The sequence below is a fragment of the Nymphalis io genome, chromosome 22 (genome assembly GCF_905147045.1).
Source record: "Nymphalis io chromosome 22, ilAglIoxx1.1, whole genome shotgun sequence".
Classification (NCBI taxonomy): domain Eukaryota; kingdom Metazoa; phylum Arthropoda; class Insecta; order Lepidoptera; family Nymphalidae; genus Nymphalis; species Nymphalis io.
This window is the reverse complement of record NC_065909.1, coordinates 5,178,760-5,200,905: the sequence shown is the minus strand read 5'-3', so window position 1 is coordinate 5,200,905 and position 22,146 is coordinate 5,178,760. Positions and strand designations below refer to the sequence as shown.

Here is a 22,146-nt window from a genome sequence, read left to right as displayed (position 1 = left end):
TAAAAGGTCAAATACAACAGTGTTGTTTTTTTTTTAATTTAAAAATAACCAGCCTTACTTATAAACGTTGCTTAGCGGTTGTTTAGTTAAACACTGATTTTGCTCTCTCGGTCATTATTGATTCGACATTTGAAAGAATACACAACCTATAACCTATCGCCCGCTAAACAATTTTGGCTTGCTGTTTATTTTTAAGTAAAAAAAAAAAACTTAACACCACTGACAATATACATTGGCGCTGTAACCATTCATTTCATCGCAAATGCACCATCAACCTTGGAAATTCAGATATTATGTCCTTGTGCCTATATTTACACTGGCTCACTCACCCATAAAACCGGAACACAACAATAATTTTATTTGTGACCGTATCAACCCAGACGAGCTTGCACAAAACCCTACCACCAAATAAGCGAAGCGTGTGGAAAATAAACGTGGTGGAATAAGCTCCAAACCTTATCAAAAGCAGAGTAGTCGTTTACTCAATAGTGGAAAATTTACACGTAACTTTAAATGACATTGTCAAACGAAACCAAAACGGGTTATGAAGGTATTATGGTGAAATATGTAATAAGCTAGTCTCAAATGAAAATGACGCTAGAATGGCATCGTTCCACTGGAAATGCGATATGGTTCTAATCACCCTTTATTCAAGTCTAGCTAACCGATATGCGTTGTAAAATGAGGTATCTATTTTGTCTCTATTTTCCGAGATGAAACTCAAGTCTTTTCCTTTGCATTCTAGCTTAGCTGGCACTGTAGCGTGGATCCCTCGAGAGTCGCTTGCTATAAAATAATAATACGTTCCTAAGAGGAACGTTATACATTTTTATGGACTATGAAATAATATAAGATATCCATATTATAAAAACTTTTATATAAAATTTAAGAAAATAGCTACATTAATTAAGATTATGCGTTATGTCAAGATTTTAAAGTATAGAGAGAATTCATTAAGGGATTAATCAAACGATTGAACATTAAGCATAGTATTATTACTATGTTTGAATAAACTCTCGCACATATTTAAGTATGATGTCCTCCTAGCCAATATCCGTCACGGCGGCCGTTCTCAAAGGAAACTAGCACAACATGCAGACGATATTATAGCAGTGCTCAAATGTGTGGGCAAACACATATGCACTGTCTATTTCTTCACTCTCATAATGATATGACGGCAATCCGGCACGACCAGAGTTCAGGCACAGTACCAGCGGCTTTACGTGCTTTCCGAAGCACGGGAGTGTTAACACTGCCAACGATTAAACTTAAGGCTGTTACTAAGATTTTTTGTCAGAAGAACCCCCTAACTTTTTCTTAACCCGGCTTGCAGTCAAGCCCAAGTCCTCGAATTCTACAGCCGTATTCGCTAATCACTAGTACAATGAGGCAGTTCAATTGTCAACTAAGTTCAATTATAAGCAATATATTTAATCATAATTTTATAATTTGACTACGGTATATAAATAGCGTTATATTTAATTAAGTATACAATATGTTACAATGTTATCGGGCCAGTTGGCGTGGTTGATAGATATTTGCCTTTCACGTCGAAGGTTGTGGGTTTCATTCTCACTCAGGACAGACATTTGTGTGCATGAACACGTTTGTCTGTGCTGAGTCTGGGTGTATTTATCTATATAAGTATGTATTTACAAAAGAAAAGTCGTATATGTAGTATATTAGTTGTCTGATTTCCAATTTAGTTTTAGATTTAGTACAAGCTCTGCTTAGTTTGGGATCAGATGGCCGTGTGTGAATATAATGTCCCAGGATATTATATTATATTATCATGTACAGTAAGTCCCATCACCTAGTCGGTCGTTATCAGTTGAATCGCATCGCGTCGATGTAGACACGTCCGTTAGCCATGTGTGTAGACTATCTAGACGGCGCTATGTAATGAATGGACCACATTACTCATTCAAGCAGAGAAATCGATACGGCATATCGCGCTGTAGTCGAATAGTTCTTTCTTAGTTATGGCTCATCAAATGCATAATATACTAAAATTTTGCAAATAAATTCAAATTTATATTCATAAATTTAACTGGTATTTCATCTAAAAAGTAAAATACAATTGACAAAGTCAGTATTCATTAATAGCGTTCACTGTTAAGACAGTAACCGACATTTTTGCAACCAATGACATTCCACAGCGAATGAAACGTTGTCTGTTCTCGAATGCCATTAAGTCCAGTTCTGAGTGTAATTGTTCGGAACACACCGACCCTAAAGACCCGAATTACTCGCTAACTAAGATGATTTCTGTGCCGAACTTACAAGACAAAGCATCTCAGTTTGATTGCTGCATTAGAAGCAATCTAAAGTAGACTATATTTAAAGCAGGAAATGTCATTATCACTATCACTACATATGTAGTATAAAACTAAGCCCCCACAGCACAGTGTTTCTGTCTGTCTGTCTGTCTGTGCGCGATAAACTCAAAAAATTCTAACCGGATTCTAATACGGCTTTCACCAATGGACGGACTCATTCCTGAGGAAGCTTTAGGTGTATAATATATATTATTACAATTCATTAATGTTTTGTGTAAATTGGTTGATATATTAATATGACGATGATTATTGCAAGATGTCGAGAAAAAATAAGTCTTCCGTGACCTTTACAGTCGTTCGCCACGTAAAACTATAGAATTTTATGTATTACGATGTAAGCGTTTTAAGCAGACCCTTTTACCCGTGAGAAGCCGGGACAGGTAGCTAGTATGAAGATAAAAGATAAGCACGATTAATAGAAGCGCCATAATATACGACCTTAAAACCTCACCAAGGACATTTTCCATTGACAATGCCGCAACAATTACGAGGTGATGACATCGGTACAAAAACGCAATGAACACTAAAATGTCAACATCGCACGAGTTGTTAAATTACGGATGATTATTGCGGAAATGCAATTTAAAAAGGCGGTGACGAATTAAATCTTTTTGTAAACATCGCCTCAAATTCACCAATGGAATTCGTAATGACGGGACGTCGTTCATATAAAAACAAGCACACATATGTTCCGTTTAATTATGACTTAACTGCATCGAATATGACTGAATAATACATTTAAAAAATTAAGTGGATTGTTAAACTTGATACGGAACATATTTATCACGATCTAACAAAATCTTTGCAAGCAAAACGAATTGACATACAATTATACTGTGTAAGTGTGTGTGTATTCGAGAACGCAAAGCTATCGCATATTCACCGCCGGCTTTGGTATTATATAAACAACAAAATACCCAAAAAAAGACAAGAGGAAAACTGTCTATACTTGTAATAAAAACTTGTACTTTGGGCATGAATGTAAATTTAATGAGTTAAATATAATTTTCAATTAATATACGTTTAGCGTAATAAAAAATTTGGGTAAACATTACGTCACGGTCGCAGAATGAGGACATAGATTGTTATTAAAATAACAATCTATTCCACATTTTTCAAACAAACAAAAAAAAACAATCAAGATAAACAAGGATTTAGTAGATATTTCGTGAAAATATAGAGAAAAAGAAGAGTTAAAGCAGCTTTTGGTGAGATTATGAAATTTATCAAAAAGTATATATTTCGATCCTGTCAGGAAGGTACTGGTGGTAGAGCTTTGTGCAAGCTCGTCTGGGTAGGTACCACCCACTCATCAGATATTCTACCGCAAAACAGCAGTACTTGTACCGATTTGAAGGGTGAGTGAGCCAGTGTAATTACAGGCACAAGGGACATAACATCTTAGTTTCCAAGGTTGGTGGCGCATTGGTGATATAAGCGATGATTAACATTTCTTACAATGCCAATACCTAGGGGCGTTGGTGACCACTTACCATCAGGTGGCCCATATGCTCCGCCTTCCTATTCTAGATTAAAAAAAAATAACAAAAATATCGTATTTAATATTTTCATATACAATTCCAAATGTGAAAACGTGGAAGCGAAGAACGTGATACGGCACGAAACGAACACAATCCATCAGACGAAGACAGATAACGAACGCGAAACCATAGCTGTGAAACAATATGCGATGCATGAAAAATATTGGCAATATTTATACAGGCGTATACACCATCACGTATGCTCTAGTTTAATTAGTTATGTATTTGCTTTGTATTTTTTTTCATTCATTTGCGAGCACAGGATAAATTATAAAAATTAATTAAGCACTTAAAAACTCTGTAGCGCTTCCTGGGTTTGAATCTTCTAATGTTCAAGTGGTTTATTGCTTAACCTTTAATTATAATAATTCATCTCGTGTTCGGCAGTGAAGGATAACAATTGAATTGGATTATAGTGAAAGAAAACATCGTGAGGAAACCTGCTTTTGTCGGATTTACGTCCGCCATATGTGTATCCAGCAACCACTGGAGCAGAGTGGTGAAATAAGCTCTAAGCCATAATATGGAGAGGAAACCAAGCAATGATATATTTACAAGTTGTTACTTTTATAACTTGCTTATTACTTTAACTTCTATCAACGAACACATTAAAGCACAAATTTTCAATAGGTTAAGTATGCTGTGTATTAATTACAAATGTTAAAAAAAGTGTATGACATTGACAACAAATGTATGTATGACAATGTATGACTATTAGAATAGAACAGTAAATAAAATATATAAACTGATAAAACGAATGACGCTCACGATGATACAAACAGTATTATTTTGTTTACAAACTTAGCAGCAGTTTTGTACAGTCCCCTATAAAAGGATCTCGGGCTCAAACATGAAAGCACGATACGGCACGTGTTTACGTTACGAATATACGAACTCTCAAATAGACTGAAAAATACGATGCGAAAAGTTTTCTTAACGATTATATAATTTCCTTTGAAATACACTGCAATGAAAGTAATATTATATACTTGTGTATTTAAAGTTAAAAATATATATACGCAGACTTTAAATATTCCACTGCTGGGCTGCTGATAGCTTCCTGTTCACCACCACGCTGTTCTAATGCAGATTAAGAAATACACATATGGCGGTTTTTTATGACATATGCGGATTTAGTTCATAGCCGAACACGAGATGAATTACGAAAACAAATTAAGCAAATGTCAGCTCAGTGGTGCTTACCCGGGTTTGAATACGTAACCTTCGGTTTAGATTTACGTGTTCCTGTTCACTAGGTCATTTCGATTCTTGTTAATTCAAAAGTCGAATATTATTTACAGCATTAAAAATTTACAAACGGTAGAAACAATGAAATTTTTCACTTTAACTGAAAAATGGTCGCACTCTCGCAAACTATGAGCGAGTGCTGTTCACAGCAAAGAACCATTGTTGCCGTTAATTGGACATTTCATTGTTCCCTTGATATTCCGTCAATCTGACTAAATGTTATCTAACTTTTATAACGAACGAAATTTATTCTATGGCTTTTATAAATATCACTTTGTATATGAGCAAAATCGTATTGGGATGTTAGTTTTATAAATTATTTAATAATATAATTATAATTTTGTTTTTACGATTTAATTTTTATTAGTAGCTAGTTTAGTTCGGTTTATATAATTTTTGTTCTTATGGTAAATGTTTATGCCATTAAAGCCGTATCACTTCGTAAGTGTTACTGTAAAATGTTTAGTGGCATGTTGATGGTGTAACTATCTCAATAATAATTAAATAAAGTAGAAATTCGAAAGTTAGGAAAACGTAATTTTGAAAATGGAAATTATACACGAAGATTTAGTACAGGCTGTCTACACTTTTGGTGGTCAGGCTGTCTATAATTTATATGTCTATTAAAAATAAGATTTAGAACAGTTAAACACTTTTTATTTAAATTTTAATCTAAATATAAATTAGATATTTCCAACATGAATGATTAAATCTAAGACGGACAATAAAAAAAAAAACAATTTGACAATTGTTAAACAAAAAATCTAACAAGTTCTATAATTCAATTAGTTAACTTGAATTATAATATTATTATTTTATTATAATATTATAACAGCCAAATGTTATTAAACGTTGTTCAGTTTATAAAGATAGATGATTATAATAAAACACGTTGAAATGAATAAAACATTAAATTGTACGAAGCGAACGGTGTGAGTTTTTCAAAATGGCGCAATTGACGATGCGGAGAACAATGGTTGCAATTTGTTGAAATTACCGCCGACTGGGTAAATTCGCCTTACGCGCCAGTAGTTCGTCGCTCACGGATTACACGAAGCCTTCGTTCGGTATATACGCATTTGTTATATATGACGGCGCGTTGATAATTTTAGTGGGAGATTATGTAGTAATCATAGTTTACTCATTTTTAATAGTCTGATAATTATTAGGATTTTTGTTATAACAAATTTGTTTATGACAGTTAGTTATTTGTGATAGAATAATTATTTTAAGAGCGGGTAATCCCGAATAGGGTAGTGTGTCGACAAACGTGCTGACAGCTGATCATTCACTTGACAACCGTCACACGAGACAGACATTTTCTAACCTATTGGCTCTCAATCCAAGTTAATCAACCTTACCATATTATATTTTGTGTAATTGTACTGGGAAATTAAATAACAGTGTGCTGAACAATTAAAACGTGTATTTATTTCGGATATTCCGCTATCATCACGCCCACTATGGAGGACAACAGCCAAGATCATTTTAAAGGCCCTTCTGATGTTCCGACATATGTATTAAAAAAATTAAGCAGCTTCATCATTCAATCCTATAAAAATAATAACAAATCTTAATTGAAAATAATTATTCAATTTATTATTTAAAAAAAAATTGATGCGTAATAAATTTTATAGTCTCCACAGATTAATTTCCGTATTTATTATTGACTTCAGTTTAGTAGTTTGATGTGCCTACGTGTTTTTATTTCCAGGCATCATAACTATCGATAATTCAGTTTTACAATTTCTGTGTAATATTATTAAGAAGTATATATATATTATTCTATAATTAATACGTAATTATACAATTCGCATTTCTTTTTAAAAATATTGTGTATCGTTTTTTTTAAACATTTCTACATTAAATACTAGAATAGAAAATAAGAAAGCATATATGTCTAAGAATGGCAAATCTCATTTTTGTTAGCAACGAATTAGCGTCGAATTTAGAAAACTAGGCGACTTCTTGTTATCTTTAAATTGTATTATATTCAATGTGAAAGATATACTAAGAATATTTTCATGAATGTTTGAAACACGAAAGGCTAAAATGTTGCAGATTCTATCTCGTAGTGTGTAGTCAGTCTTAGCGAGTCTCGAGTATCGTTCACAGTCTGAAGGAATTAATTTCTCAAGAGACACAACTGCAATACTCATTTGCAGTTTCTACTAATGCCTCTAAGATACTATAATTTCATTGTAACGTCTGTCGCGTAAATGTTGATATAAATTCTGAAATCCAATTTAGCGAAAAGGGTGTATAACAGCTTTATCATATATCTATGAATAACACATTACAAGACCAGGAAAAACTTTGCAATAAAATATTTTACCGAGAGAAGCCGAGATCAAGGTTGACAACTGTAACTTAACCGAAGATTGTGGGTTCAGGAAAACTGAATCTTTATTTGCTTAAGTTGAGAAATACATCAATATTCGATAGAGGAATTGTGTCCGATGTAAATCTGCCACGTGTGTATCTATCAACCAACATTGGAAAACCGTGATGGGATAAACTCAAAATCTTCCCTTCAAAAGAAGATAAGGTTTAAGGAGATTAATAGGCTTTTACTGATCATTATACAGAGACATTATTAAAAAACAACGTTTCATATATTATATTCATGGAGTATCGAAAAGAAGTTAATAAAAGACGAGACTCATTCCTCAGATCGTGTAACCGGTGTTCGAGGAGTAACTCGATTCGAACCATCGATGAGTACCTTTTAAATTCGTTTCCTGAAACGACTGAGCCAAGAAGTTATAAATCGAATTCATATAGCGAAATACCGAACGAATTCAAACTGAAAAGAAATAATTTTACGCTACCAAGAATTGCACTTCGGTACATAAGAACCAGACGAACGAACGAATTTAAAAAATAAACTTTTTTTTAAAGTAAGACTTCCTTAGATTAAATTTCTAGATCGAATTTGAGTGCAACGCCTGTATACGTAATGTTTCTGACGCAATAGACTTCATTTCTTAAGGCACGTATACCATGTATATTTATTACTACGTATGTATACTAGCTACCCGTTCCAGCTTCACACGGGTGGAATAAATGTATGTATCAAAGGTTTATATCGTCATACATATAACTCATTTGGTACGCGGCGCACGCCAAAGCTTCTAGTCGGCATAAATTTTCCCAACATCTTCAACAACCACATCTCAGCCAATTTACACTAAACCATAATATTTTACACCTATACACTTCTCATGATATTTGAGTTGATACTGATATTATGAACATGATAATGTTCGAGACAGACAACGCGAGAAAATTTTTAAAAATTTATGCATGAAGGATGCAAAATTAAGATTTTGTCATTCCTTTAAAATTGCAAAAATGTATGATACGCCTACTTGGCTCTTGTGCCGCGATTTGCGACACTGCTTAGATTGAAAAAGGATATTTTATTAAGCTCCTTTACTGAACGTCTGAATCTCTTCAATACTATCTAACTTTTCTTGTTTCTTTTCTACGTCATCTGATATTTATAACTCTAAACAAACAGAAGAAGCGCGACTTTGAAAGAAATTACGCGACTACGAGTGAATAATTTATTAGTAACTGTCGTAAGAAGGTTATATTCGAAATGTGCACTTATTAAATGTATATTAGATTATGTACAATATTCCACAAGAAAATAATCAGGAATATTCACATTCCAATCAGGAGATAATAATATCCACAAGTTATCTTGTCATATGCAGTGAGACTGAAAAGTTCAGAAGTGAGCACATCACGACCGAGCTTTTAACTTGACCCAGTTGACCTATTGGGAAAAACTTGGCAGCTCTTGAGCAAGTTGGATAGCTAGATTAACCATTTACAACTTAAGTAACCGTAAGTTTAATATTAACCTATAAAAACTTACTATCAGGGCAGTACAATTTCTCACTCAATGGTGACTGTTGCGTAACATATTTAGAAGCTAACAATGTAAGTAAAGTTTCAAATAAATTAATTCGATTAAATGCAGTGGCCTGAACAAGCATCGCTGAGTTTTCATGTGTTTAGTTATAAATCATATGGCTAGGTGGTGACGGGAAACATCGTGAGGAAATTGCATTGGACCTGCGTGCTTGTTCCACATAAACTCTCTATAGCTCTTTCAAGAGATGAGGTTATTACCCAGGGTGAGACATTAACTTGCCGTTACTTTACTTTATTCGAATTATTGAATAAAACACTTCGTAATTAATGACTTTTCTTAACATAAATAACGATAACAATACAATTACTTTACCAATTTAAACAAGTTTGCGATTTATCTTGTCATATAACATTCGTTCATCAAAAACATTCTGAAAATACAATTTCAACTTCTCGCACGAGTGATACGGATCGAGTAAACCACTTCAACAGTGAGTACGTCACGATCCGGCCAATGTTGCCCCAGCTGACCTATTCGAAAAACTTGGCAACTCTCGAGCAAGTTAGAAAGCCAGGACTCTTGCCAGGAACTGCTTACGTAACTGCACTACTGTATTCTTTTAAATTATGCTGTTGGTATGATGAATACTAAGTAAGAAAATTTTATTTAATCTATTCACTTCCAAGTTTTCACGTTCTTAATTTGTTTATATAATTCATCTCCTGCTCAGCGGAGAGATGTACATCTTAAACCTATATGTGAAGATCTAGTGCATGTGTATTCACCAATCAATGGTGCAGCGTGATGCGTCTCCTCAAGAGGGGAGAAAACTTTGCCTTGTAGGCCTTGTAGATTATTTACTTGACTTTACTTAGCTTTTCACAAATATGTATACTTTCCGTAACGTGCTCAGTCCACACTCACAGAAGAATCGTATACTGTGCCAACTAACACGATAGTCGTAAAACTTGGACACTCCAATAGGTCACGATATAAAGAATTATGTAACAACACAAGTTCATTATTTATCTTACATAAAACACAAATTAATTCAATAATAATGCAATACGATATAATAATGTGATATTATTTTTACATACAAGATAAATAGACTTCAATCATAAAATCACCTCAAAAAAGAGGAGACCTTAGCCCAGCAGTATGACATTTACAGGCAGGCCGTTAGGAGCTTATTCCACCATGCGTTGGTATATACCACATGATATAATTTCATCAGGTATATTTAGGTTTCCCCTTGACGTTTTTCTTTGACGCCGAGCACCAAATTTTTTTTTTTTATATGCGTCGGGATGGCAAATGACTCTACTCCACCTGATGGTAAGTGGTAGAAGAGTCCAAACGCGACGACGGCCAGTACAGTCGGGAAGAATGTTCTGTACTAGCCGTCTCCTTCTGTACTAGCCTTTGGAATGAATTATAAACCCAAATTAAGCACATGAAAATTCAAAGATGCTTGCTCGGGTTTGAATCGGCAATCTTGGGCAAGGAATCCGGTGTTTTCCCATCTCGGCTTCAAAACAAAACCAATTCAAAATAATAAAGTTGGAAACGGGGTGCTCTTTAATATTACAAGTTATAATACTGAGGCAGACGTTGCTAACAAAGCACATTTAACTGAGAAAGTTACAGAATACGTCAAAAATTAAAGTTACCCAATTATAGAGGCAATGCAGAGGAGTATTCTATTCTAATGAGAGAAATTAGTGCACTACGTTACTTTGCAGTATATTAGCGTCGAATGAAAATTTAAGCAACATTAAACACAAATTATTTTAATATAACCGATTTTAGCGTTCACTTTAGATAGGAAACTTCATTGCAAACATATTTTATCGTCACTATCAGAAAAAAAAAATTATTATGTAGATTATAAAAAAAAAATATTTTGAAAAACGTTCAATAGTAAATTCGTTGAGAAATTGTCATCCGTATACCATAGTTTCAAGTTATGAAATAGTAATTTGTATAGTTGAGCATTATCTGAATGTCCAGCAGGTTAGTAGCGAATAGTGCATAGAGGGTATAAGTATGAGGGAGGGAAATAATAGTTATTTCCAAATATAACAGTTTATAAATAGAAGATATATCGAATTTTACTCAATTTTACCAACAGAAACACTATAGACACAAGCAAACATATACACTTGATGCACACAAATGTGTATTCACCTAGCTCTATAGTCGTATGAGGTGAATAAACCTAAGTCGCGAGGGTCCACCTCTATCTCCTTGATTAATTCTGTCACAATATGTTCGCGCAACTTTATTAATATGATAAAGTGAATCCGCCGGCTCAGTTGATCTTCCGCATGTTGCAGTCTCAACTAAATCGCCTCACAAGATTGCATAATATTGTTCGAAGATTTGTTTTCGTTCGAGTTCCACTCGAAACCGATAAGCTGTTTGTATTTGAATTGCTTTGTACATCTATTTGCTAACAATTTAAAAGAAAAATACCAACTCGCAAAAAGAGAACCATAACCTAAAGATTTTATAAAATTCAAGGTAACGTTTCTTGTAATATCAAAATTTCAATACAATTTACAACTGAAATTCTGAAACTATATAGCGATTATTAGAATATAAAATATAGACTTAGTTTGCCAAGTCAGAGGTGCGCATAATACCATGGTGATATGATCGTAAAACTATAAGGCTCGGCGAATACAGGCAAGCTTCTCGTGGGAATCGAAGGCGACACAATTGTGGGCAGATTGTATCGTTTAAGGCCCAGCCACCAGATTTACTGCCCACGATAAAACTGTTACTCAGCTCGTTAGCTTCGTTTCTCGACACTGTTTCTCTTATTGTAGGTCTAATGTTATTAGGAAATGTTATCGATTAACTAATTAGAGTTAGACCACACGAATGTTAGGTTTTACTGTAAAATATTTGTATTCTTGTCATTTTGAAATTTTTTTATATTGAATTTTGAAATTTTTAAGACTATGGATTGGCCAATAAAACGTTATTTCGTTACAAGGCTCGAAGTTGGAAATGTGTACACTTCTCTGCCTCTGATCCTTGATCGTGAGCCTGAACTCTTACTGGTCGTGTCATATTTGACGTTCCATCATTTCGAGTTTGGAAATAGAGAGTGCAACTATGTTTTTGACGAACTTGGACCATTATATATCCTGTGCAGTTGGCTAGTCTCCCCTTAAGAAAAACCATCGTGTCATAATCAAAATAATTATTGAAATAAGAATAAATCATTAAATAACGTACAAATAATAAAAGTACTGGTTTGAAAGTATCTTCTGATATAATCTGATCCGACGTCGTGTTGTACCGCTTCAAGTCCAAAGGAATTATATCAAAACATTGTTTGAGAAGCGAATCATTTTAATGAGCTCAAGGGAACTCAGGATAATTAAATACCGAAAGTACGGCAAAGGAACAACAGACGGTTAGTTAATTTTTTTTAAATGTTTTTTGTTTTACATTACAAGTAAATACATTATAATTCACACAGATAAAAATAAAAATAAAATAATCAATAGTACATGGATGTATATTATAAGTATTTAGTATAAATGTTTGCATTAATGTCTTACAAGCATTTTTCAGTTTATCTTGAAGAGATCATTATTTCAGCGATACTACCACCATACGATTTCGTTTTTAAATATCACTAGTCTTAAATTTTCTGTTTTATTTTATAGTGTATGCTATATCATTTTTAATTATTATTATTACATGTAAATAAAACAAAACCAAACTAAACGACAGCTAAGTCTTTGGAGAAAATCACTAGGTATTCAAATTTAAAGTCAAGCAAGCTTATCGCCGTAACAGATGGAGCAACATGAAAAATGTTGAATATTTCTTTAACTTTATTATAACGACGAAATCATAACAGTATGTAACTAGCATGCGACACGTCTAACATCGATAAATAAATTATAATTATAAAGTATAATAAAAATCATTTCCATTTTTATATAAAAAAAAAAAAAACTTACAGTAATAAAAAAAACAGCCTTACGTATAATTTACTATTTATATAAATCAAGCACGTGCGTGTTCCAATCTGCCAGCGTACATGGGAAAAAATAAACTTCAGAATAAAATAAATGCAGAAAGAAATACTGTAGCTTATATTCAATTGATGGTAATGATGAAATTTAACATAAAATATATAATAAACCCTTTGCTATGCTTTCACCGGTTCTTTACCAGATCAGTAAAGAAGGTGTGGTCTTTTCGAGCCAATGGTAGTTTTCACTTCGACTATCCACAGGTAAGTGTAAAGCTTTAATGTAAGCCATACAAACACTTACATACTTATACATTAATATAAATAGTATGTAAACGAGCCATATAAGTTCAACATGTATATTACAAAAAAGAAACCTAAAAAGGCACGGACTGTGGAGAAAGAAATCATATTGTAAATAAATATCTTATCCTAAGGGTTGAATATAAATATATTTTTGTTTTAAATAAAACATTTATATACATCGTGTCGAGTTTCAAAATGTTAACCTTAACGGAAACTTAATAGTTTTTTTTCCATGTAAATAAGCATAAAAACATCTACCACTTGCAAGCGAGAAGCTGAAGCCAGATACTTGAGTCTCGGGCGAATTATCTTAACAAGCTCAAGATAATTTAGCAAGACATTAATTAACAAATCTCAAGTACGATTGGACAAGCGCGCTCATTAATACCAGTATTACAGGGATATTACAAAAAGGTGGGCACACTAAAACTGTTCAGGATTTCTTTGAAGGAACGAAAATGAGTTTAAGCGATTCTCACCTGCTGCTTTAGAAGGCATGGTTCAACAACCACAAACCATTCAGCGAGTGGTTTTCAATAAGCGTTAAAATATTTTCCTATTTGTCCGTTTTACTAAAAGTTTCATTTGAAAAGATAGAAAATTGAAAAAGTCCGGTTGTTTCTATTGTGTCATAACCGTGAAAATACGAAGTCAATACGTTAAAAGAATATCTTCCACATAAGTAACTTGTCAGAACATTGTCACAAAAATTTAGACATCAAAGTATTTTGTAAATTAAAGTCCCCAATAAATTGTTTGCAAACAATATACATGTGTCAGTGACATTTTAATGACTTCCAAAAATAGTTTATTATTCTTTGAGCGTTTATATTCATAAAAAAGAATCGTGTCCGTACGTTTAAATTTCAACCAAAACAACAGATATGGTTATCGATACCGCTTTAATCGAAATATTCGATTCGGCAGATAATTATCGAATACCAAAATCTGATTCTGGTTTGAAATAAGCGAGTTTGGCATCTGGTTGGGTAGGTATTTCGTTTTATGTAACAATTTGCATCATAAGGGGTATACGGCGCGTTCAATGGTATGCCGGTTGAAGCTTTGGGCATCGTACCTTCGGCCATTTTTAGACAGGACGGGAGAGTGACCTCGTCGAGCTAAATGCTTATTACCACTTAAGATTATAACACTCGACGCACACTTAATCGCATATAAAATGATCAGACTCAATTGAAAAGTAACCTTATCCCTTTATTTTCAAACAATAACTATCCCATTTCCTCTCTTAAATTAATTTTTTATCCATGCAAACTTTACACACGAATATAAGAAGCTCAAGCAACAACACACGGTGAATATAAAATTAGTTTCTATAAAAAAGTATGATTAATCTTTGAAAAAAAACGCATCACTCAATTCTATTTTTACACAATCATCTGCATGCGCCGGCGCAACTGTTCACGATAGCCCGCGCAGCTACTAGTCGATAACATCCCATCACTTCGGTCAATAACATTATGTTCACCGCAAGTTTATTCCTCTTTTAGTTTTAGTATAGCATTTAGAAAAAAAACTGTTCGCGATTATTGTACGTGCAGTTGTTTCTGTATATTGTTTAACTTTTATAGTAAAAGGGGAATCTCCGAACTATCAACTGCCATATATGATATAGAATAATATTTATACAAGAACCGAACAGGCTCAGTGACTAGAATACGTAAATCTTAACCGAAGATTGGCAAGCACCAATGAGTTATCATATACTTATTTTATGTTTGTAATTTATCATATGTAATTAATCTCAATGCGGCAAAGAAACATTAGAGAAGCCTTGGCCCAGCGGTGGGAGCTTATATACATTTACTTTACTTTACTTAATCATAAAATAATTCGCTTTAATAAGACATAATAACACGTGAAATGCGCTGCACTCAACTACACTCAGCTCGGTTGTATGACCGCGAGAGAAAGTGGCAGTAATTGATTTCGCATATGTAAGTAATTAGCATGCAAGATCAGGTGGGTTTATATCGAAAGGCGTCAATTGAGTAACATTCTTGTGGTCTTATGAATTTTGTAACGGTGAAAGGTGGACTTACATTGCCGTAATGATTACTTTCCTAATGCATATTCATATCTATCAAATACCAATTATATAATGAAATATATTTGTATATTAGTTTTAGAGTTTAACATTTGACCTAAAAGTTTCAATTCAATGTCTCGTAGCGACATGGATATATACATAATATCGTTATAAGAAAAACTCATTATGTCACAACCCTAACGTACACCGAGACGATCTAATCATGAATGATTCATCGAAACAATTGCTAATAACATTCGCCTACTCCACTGCTCTGTATAAAAACTGGTTAAGTATGAATTGGAACAAATAGGGTATTAAATTTGTACAATTATATTAGGCTGTACGGGTAATTTTCGTGCTCATTTGAAAAAACAAATATTTTTTAATATATCATACAGTATTATGTAGTATCTGTTATGTTGCCCGGTAAGATAATGATTCTCTGTTGGCAGTATTACAAAAGCAATACGTACTATTCTGTAAGAAATAATTTCCCACTCGTGAAAAGTTCAAACTTACGGAGATACGCTATTTCGATGCGTGTACCCTTTAAACGTTATAATTATTGCACTCAATGTCGCGTATCGCTTTCTGATATTTCAATATCGTGTTCTGAGCTGAGTTTCGAATTCGTTCTTAGAAAATATCCCTACTGGTTACCGCTTTCTTCAATCTCGTGTCCTTTATTCAAAGGTTTTTTTCGAGATCACTCTTTTAGCTATGTCGTTTTAGTATGTTATTTTATGTTTATTGTTGTAAAATAAAATATATATTTAGCTAAGTTATTAACTGTTAGAAGTTCCACGATAAATTTAGTCGTATGTTGAAAGAAATCAGGGAGTATTAAGTATACTTAAGTATATTATACACTTGAATGTCCTTTTAATTTTATATATATTATAATTTCATTTGCAATCTTACTGAACCTTAAAACAGTGTAACGCTTACGTCCCGAAGGTCATCGCTCCCCAGCAGGGGTTAAGATAGCAAACAACATGCCATCAACTCATTAAAATTCAAATAGAATGATGTATTATGTATAGAATAATCTTTATACTACATTAAAAATCAAAATAACATCAGTACGTACGGTGTGTTGTATATTGATGTTTCTAATCTGTGGTGTTTTATAATCACTCAGGCAGAGTCGGATAGATACTTCATTAAGTGAAGAAGTGAAGGAACACTTCACTTCAACGTTGACACACTTGATAATAGCGTAAAACAATTAATAATCATAGCACAATTGTTTTATACTAACTAAATTTTATAAAGATATATTAGATAAACATATAATATATATTTTATAAAGATATTTAAACATTAAACAGAATTCTTATAGCAGTCTTTCAAATAATTTAACAAAAATGTAAAGCCCGGACAGTCACCAAAAACAATATCCTACGTGATTCTAGACTAAATGAATTTGATTGAACAAGTTTAGCAAAGAATTCTTTTATCTTATGGAATTTAATTTTTAGATTTAAATATACAATATGACAATCTAATTTAAATATTCTATTATTATCTTAAAACGGAGTATTCGCGAACAACATAAAACAATAAACTTGTAATATGACACAAATGCAATATAAAATTAAATCTAACTGTAATGAGAAATCCATAAATTCAGTTCAATCATTGTATTGTCATTGCAATTACATATGTTTCTATATTTAGAACATCTGACCCACTATGACCGCGTAACGAAATTAAAATACGGGTACATGACACACGACTTCACAGCGACGTGGGAATTAATGTTTTAATAATTCAATCTATACATTTAATTGAAACACAATTGAATCTTATTTCGAACAGCTGATAAAAATTGAGACTCATTTAAAATTTTTTTCGCAAAACACCGAGCATTGAATTTTATTTTTTGCATTGATAGTTCTTCCAAAACTCTGTAGGTTTTGAGCAATTATTATTCATCGTTGCTATGGTAACAAGAGAGGTCTAAAAAAATCCATAATGATATTTCTAAATTCGAATATTAGATTGAGATTGAGGATGATGATAAACAGTTCTGCGAAAACGTTCAATATCCCCGATACCTCTAGAACTGCGACCTTTTCGCGTGGGCGTTTATTGGTGTTTACGTTTTTGTGCGGTCTCAACAAGATAGGCCATTTGCTATATCAGATAAATAGCCCTAATACCCTCATACAGATAGGCTTGCTTTTCTTGTAACTCCAGGCATTGTTACTGATTTAGGGTAATTCCGGACCCTCGACCCATAATGTTGTGAACTAAATTATTGTTTACTTATACAGCATAAGTATAGTTCTATTTGATTTTTTATATCTCGGCTATTTTATTTCTTCATCAATGATAAATACAATTAAACTTCGAAATTTATTTTTAAGGTTTTTTACTATTTAAAAAACTTTTACTCTCTAACATCACTTGCGATGTACCCACGGAATAACTTCTTTAATTTATTCTGTAAACAGTACCTTAAAAATACAATATATTATGAGCATAATTTTTATAATACAGGAAAACGCAGCAATTTATAATTCCGAAACGTCAAATACCCAACTCATACGTAATATAGGTCAATTAGATATTACTCGACATCATATTCAGACAAAACTCTAAATGGACGGGATTCTCCGAAGTGTCACGAACGAAGATCCTTCGTCAAACAAGCAATTAATTAAGAATATTGTAAATGAGTAGACTAATTGTGAAAGCAACCAATTTGACAATAAAAATTATAATATATCATAACAATAACGTACAATTTATTAAAAAATTAAAAAACTATATACATATATTGAATCAAAATTTTTTTGGAAATCATGGAATAGGTTCCATTGATGATGTATAATTGTTTATCCATTCAAATATTTCCTATCGAATTTTATTATTAAATTGTATATTAAAATAGGGGGATTGTCACTTTCTTCATAACTTGGTGAGTAACTTGATTTAAATCAAAAGCACATTCATATCTCAAAGGGCATTCATTATACTGAATTCGTAATCTTTTGGCATTACTACGACGATTTACGAACTTAATTTATGCACGAATTAAAATTCGAAATAAAGGCTTTAAAATTAAATCAAACAAACCTAAATATTTCCGATTATATAATATGATGTAAATTCGAAAGCAAGTTATATTAAAAGAATTAATAAAATCATAACATCTATTTATTTCAGACGTATTGCCTTATTCAATTGTGGAAACACAAACCGTTATTGCGTTTACATTTAATTTTGTATCACAAACAATACCTACACAAACCACACAGTAATTATTCTTGCCTTCATCACATTAGAGCAAACGCATCAAATTGTTCGATTTACAAAAACACTGAGACACACAATTATTATCCTATATTCCGTAAAAAAAATTCACACTCCGCGACAAGCGTATTCGTAAACCTACCGCAACGCGACGCATGTTATCGAGCAAAATGCTGGCGTTTTTCGACAGGGTTGCGGTAACGCGAGCGTAAAAGCCGGCGACCGGCGCGGCACTGCGGGTACCGGCCGGCCGCGTGGATCCCGATCGCACCGTACGTTATACGACGTAACTCGATGCACCGAAAATCAAATTGCTTCTCTAAATGAAGCGCGACAAGGTTCATTTTCCTCTGCACGTCACAGAGAACGCCAATCGATGCTCCTGAAACAGGACAACAGATCTTTCCGCCTCCGCTTCTGTCCGCACGACCAGGCTGATACGAATTTTCGCAAATGCTGCCGCTTTGCTTGTAAAACAAAAATGTAATTTTATAAACAAATTGCCATATAAAAGGCCACTCTACCTGACTTCTCAAATTTCATTTGCTTCGACGAAAAATGAGAATCTTTTGCGATTCGAAATAATAAACTCATGATGTTAATATAATAACATTTATAATGAAATAACATTTTTCTTAACTTAGTGCTTGAACATAAATATTGTCGGTGATATAATGAAGACTGTCATGTGACTTTTGTTTTTAATGCTACTCCAGGAACACACGATTTACTGTATAAAAATAATTTAGGTAAATGTATAAGTATGATAAAAATACCTTATCATCTATTTAATTTGTGACTATTAAATACGATTACTGACATACAAAACAATAACTAGAAGCAGTAAACAATAAAACACCCACTCCAAGTGCCTGTTCCTTAGAAGATGATAATAATTGCATAAATCCTAACTGCAGCCGGTAATTAGCAAACAATTCGAGGACCATTCACTCCGCAGCCACTTGGCTTGCTAATTCGCCGTGAGATTGCAAAGCGATTTAATGAACGTCATATCTCGCACAACCCACCTAAACTGAAACTCGTTTAAGATAAACCACCAATTTATGGTGCTACTTAAATGCTTAAGTATTATGGCAAAAGCAATTTAGTGACTGATTCTGAAATAAATATATAACTTTATTCCTAAGAAACAACACTCAAACAAACATAACCAAAAAAGTTACGTAACCTTATCCAGCAAAATTGATAAAAATTATCACACTAAAATTGTCCGAACTATACTTTGCAGCATCATAAACAAACGTAATCGTAACAGCACATGCAATTCAGACATAAAATAAGCAAATATCACGTCAAACGAACACTAAAACCCGAAGAAAACGAGATTGCATTCGCAAATATTGACAACTTGTTTCAAGATATCCAGCCGAGTATATTGGAATGGGGTGCGACCGACGCGTTCCATGACAGCAGCCAATTGGAACGTGGATCATATGACGAAGAACATGAGACGGGAGCCAGTTACTGATACTGTATCAAAGCTACACCTTATATCTGATTTCCATTAACAAGTGCTACTCTGAACACCATAACTAATGATATAAATCTTTTGAATTTTCATTTTAATCAAACGTTTCAAAATAGATTTTAATCAATATATAGGGAAAATAAATAATTTCACGCGTGGTCAATTTCTTCGTACCTTGATAATTCTCAATTTTATATGAGTATTTTTGTGGTATTAGATGTATAATAAAGTATTTATTTCCAATATACTAAACTATAACCGAGATGGCAGTAGTCTATGGCAAGGCAGTAACCATTGCGTTTTTATGTGTTTAATTTGTGTTTATAGTCCATTCGCGGTCGGCGGCAAGGGAACCTTGCGGAAGCCTGCAAGTGTAAGATGAAATTCTGTCACGTGTTCAAATCAACACGCATTGGAGGAGCATGATGGAATAAGCTCAAAACATTCTTCTCAGCCGCGATAGCAGTAGGACGTTGACTGGCTTTTACTCTCAACTATGCTTTTTAGTTTTCCAATTCTTTATTTTTTTTACAATCCTATAATTTAGTTTTACTATAAATCATTTCTTCATAAGGATTTATTTTTATTTATTATTCAAGATGTCTAATTAACTATTGAATTCAACATCCAAAGTACCATGTTAGCAAAAACAGTTTGTAAAAGTAGTCTAGTTTCTCAATATATACAGCTCAAATATTTGATTAGTTTCATGTGCTTTATACAGGGATTGTGTGCGAAGCTAGACTTCTCTTTAATATTTACAAGCAATAATAATTTAAGAAAATTTTAGCCAACTTTTCCTCAAATACTTAATAAATTTAATTATTAATGATTAAATGAAACTACAATGGAGCCGAGATGGCCCAATGGATTTGATCTGAAGATCACAATTTCAATTCGGTGGCAAGCTTTAATGACTTTTCATGTACTTAATTTTTGTTTTTTATTCATCTCGTACTCAGGGGTCAACTTGCGACATTTAGGTTAGCTAGATGTAAACTCAAATAAAACAATGAGAAGGAAAGCCCGAGCCAGGACCCATATTTATTACAAACCTACTAACTAACCAATTTTATATTTATTATTCGATAAAAATATTCTGTAAAATTTTTTTTTATTCACCGATTTGACATTATATCGTTTTGAAAATAAAAACTTATTATGCAAGAAATTCTGCCGATTCTAAGTTTGCTGATTCGTTCCTTTTTATATTCAGTTCAAATTATAAACAAACAATATTGCGACAACATTATTGTTACAAATGATGCAACAATGACAAAATCAAAATCGAAACATATTTTATTTCATTAATTAAATACAAACAAATTATATTATTTATTATGCATGAAAATCAACGAATACGTTACTCGCAAATGTTTTTTTATCATCTAAGTCTTTGTATGTAACTCTGTTGGCTGCTTTTAAATGAATTAAGTTATTACCAAATCGATAGCGTTTATGGAAAATAAGTGGCTCCATCCTGAAACGTAATAATGGGCTTTTGCTAAACGGAAAGTAATAAGTTCCGCTTCACGCATTCTGTTGCCGTGGGAATATGCAATCTACAGACCAAGATATACTTTATTACTTTCATTTTAAGATTTATAATTCATTTAAGATATTTTCGTTATCAATGAACTAATGTGCTATGTGACAAATACGATTACCAGTTACAATAATACGTGTTACGCTAAATACATAAACATATAAATTCATCGTAAATATATTATTTTTTGAAGATATAGAATAATAGTTATTAACGCAATTCGACTTTAAAAATATAAACATAGTTTTTTTCATGTGCTATATACTTTATATATCTTAGGCAAAATATTCCTTCCTGTATCGTTTTGAATTTCGAACACTGCGGCCTTTCTTAATAAATATGGCTAACTAAATATCATATATAGTTAGCTATTTTTATTAAGATGATATATCATAAGATATTATATGATAAAATCAGACTTTATTCCTCCTCACTCAGTCCTATGGAACGGCAATCGAACAAGACCGGAGAACGATC

The 22,146-nt window shown here is 32.9% G+C and overlaps 1 protein-coding gene across 4 annotated transcripts in view; it reads right to left on the bottom strand.

The window, feature by feature from the left end:
- The window catches only part of LOC126777150 (focal adhesion kinase 1), a 168,481-nt gene that overhangs the window by 133,013 nt on the left and 13,322 nt on the right, over positions 1–22,146 (bottom strand). For 2 of the 4 annotated variants that reach the window (XM_050500071.1, XM_050500069.1), the window contains exon 1: positions 18,623–18,847. The exons of 1 other annotated variant lie outside the window; for it this stretch is intronic. The gene's annotated coding sequence lies outside the window, so the exon portion shown is untranslated. Of the gene's footprint in view, positions 1–18,622; positions 18,856–22,146 lie in introns of those variants that run through there. One more of the 4 variants, XM_050500068.1, reaches the window with a different exon arrangement.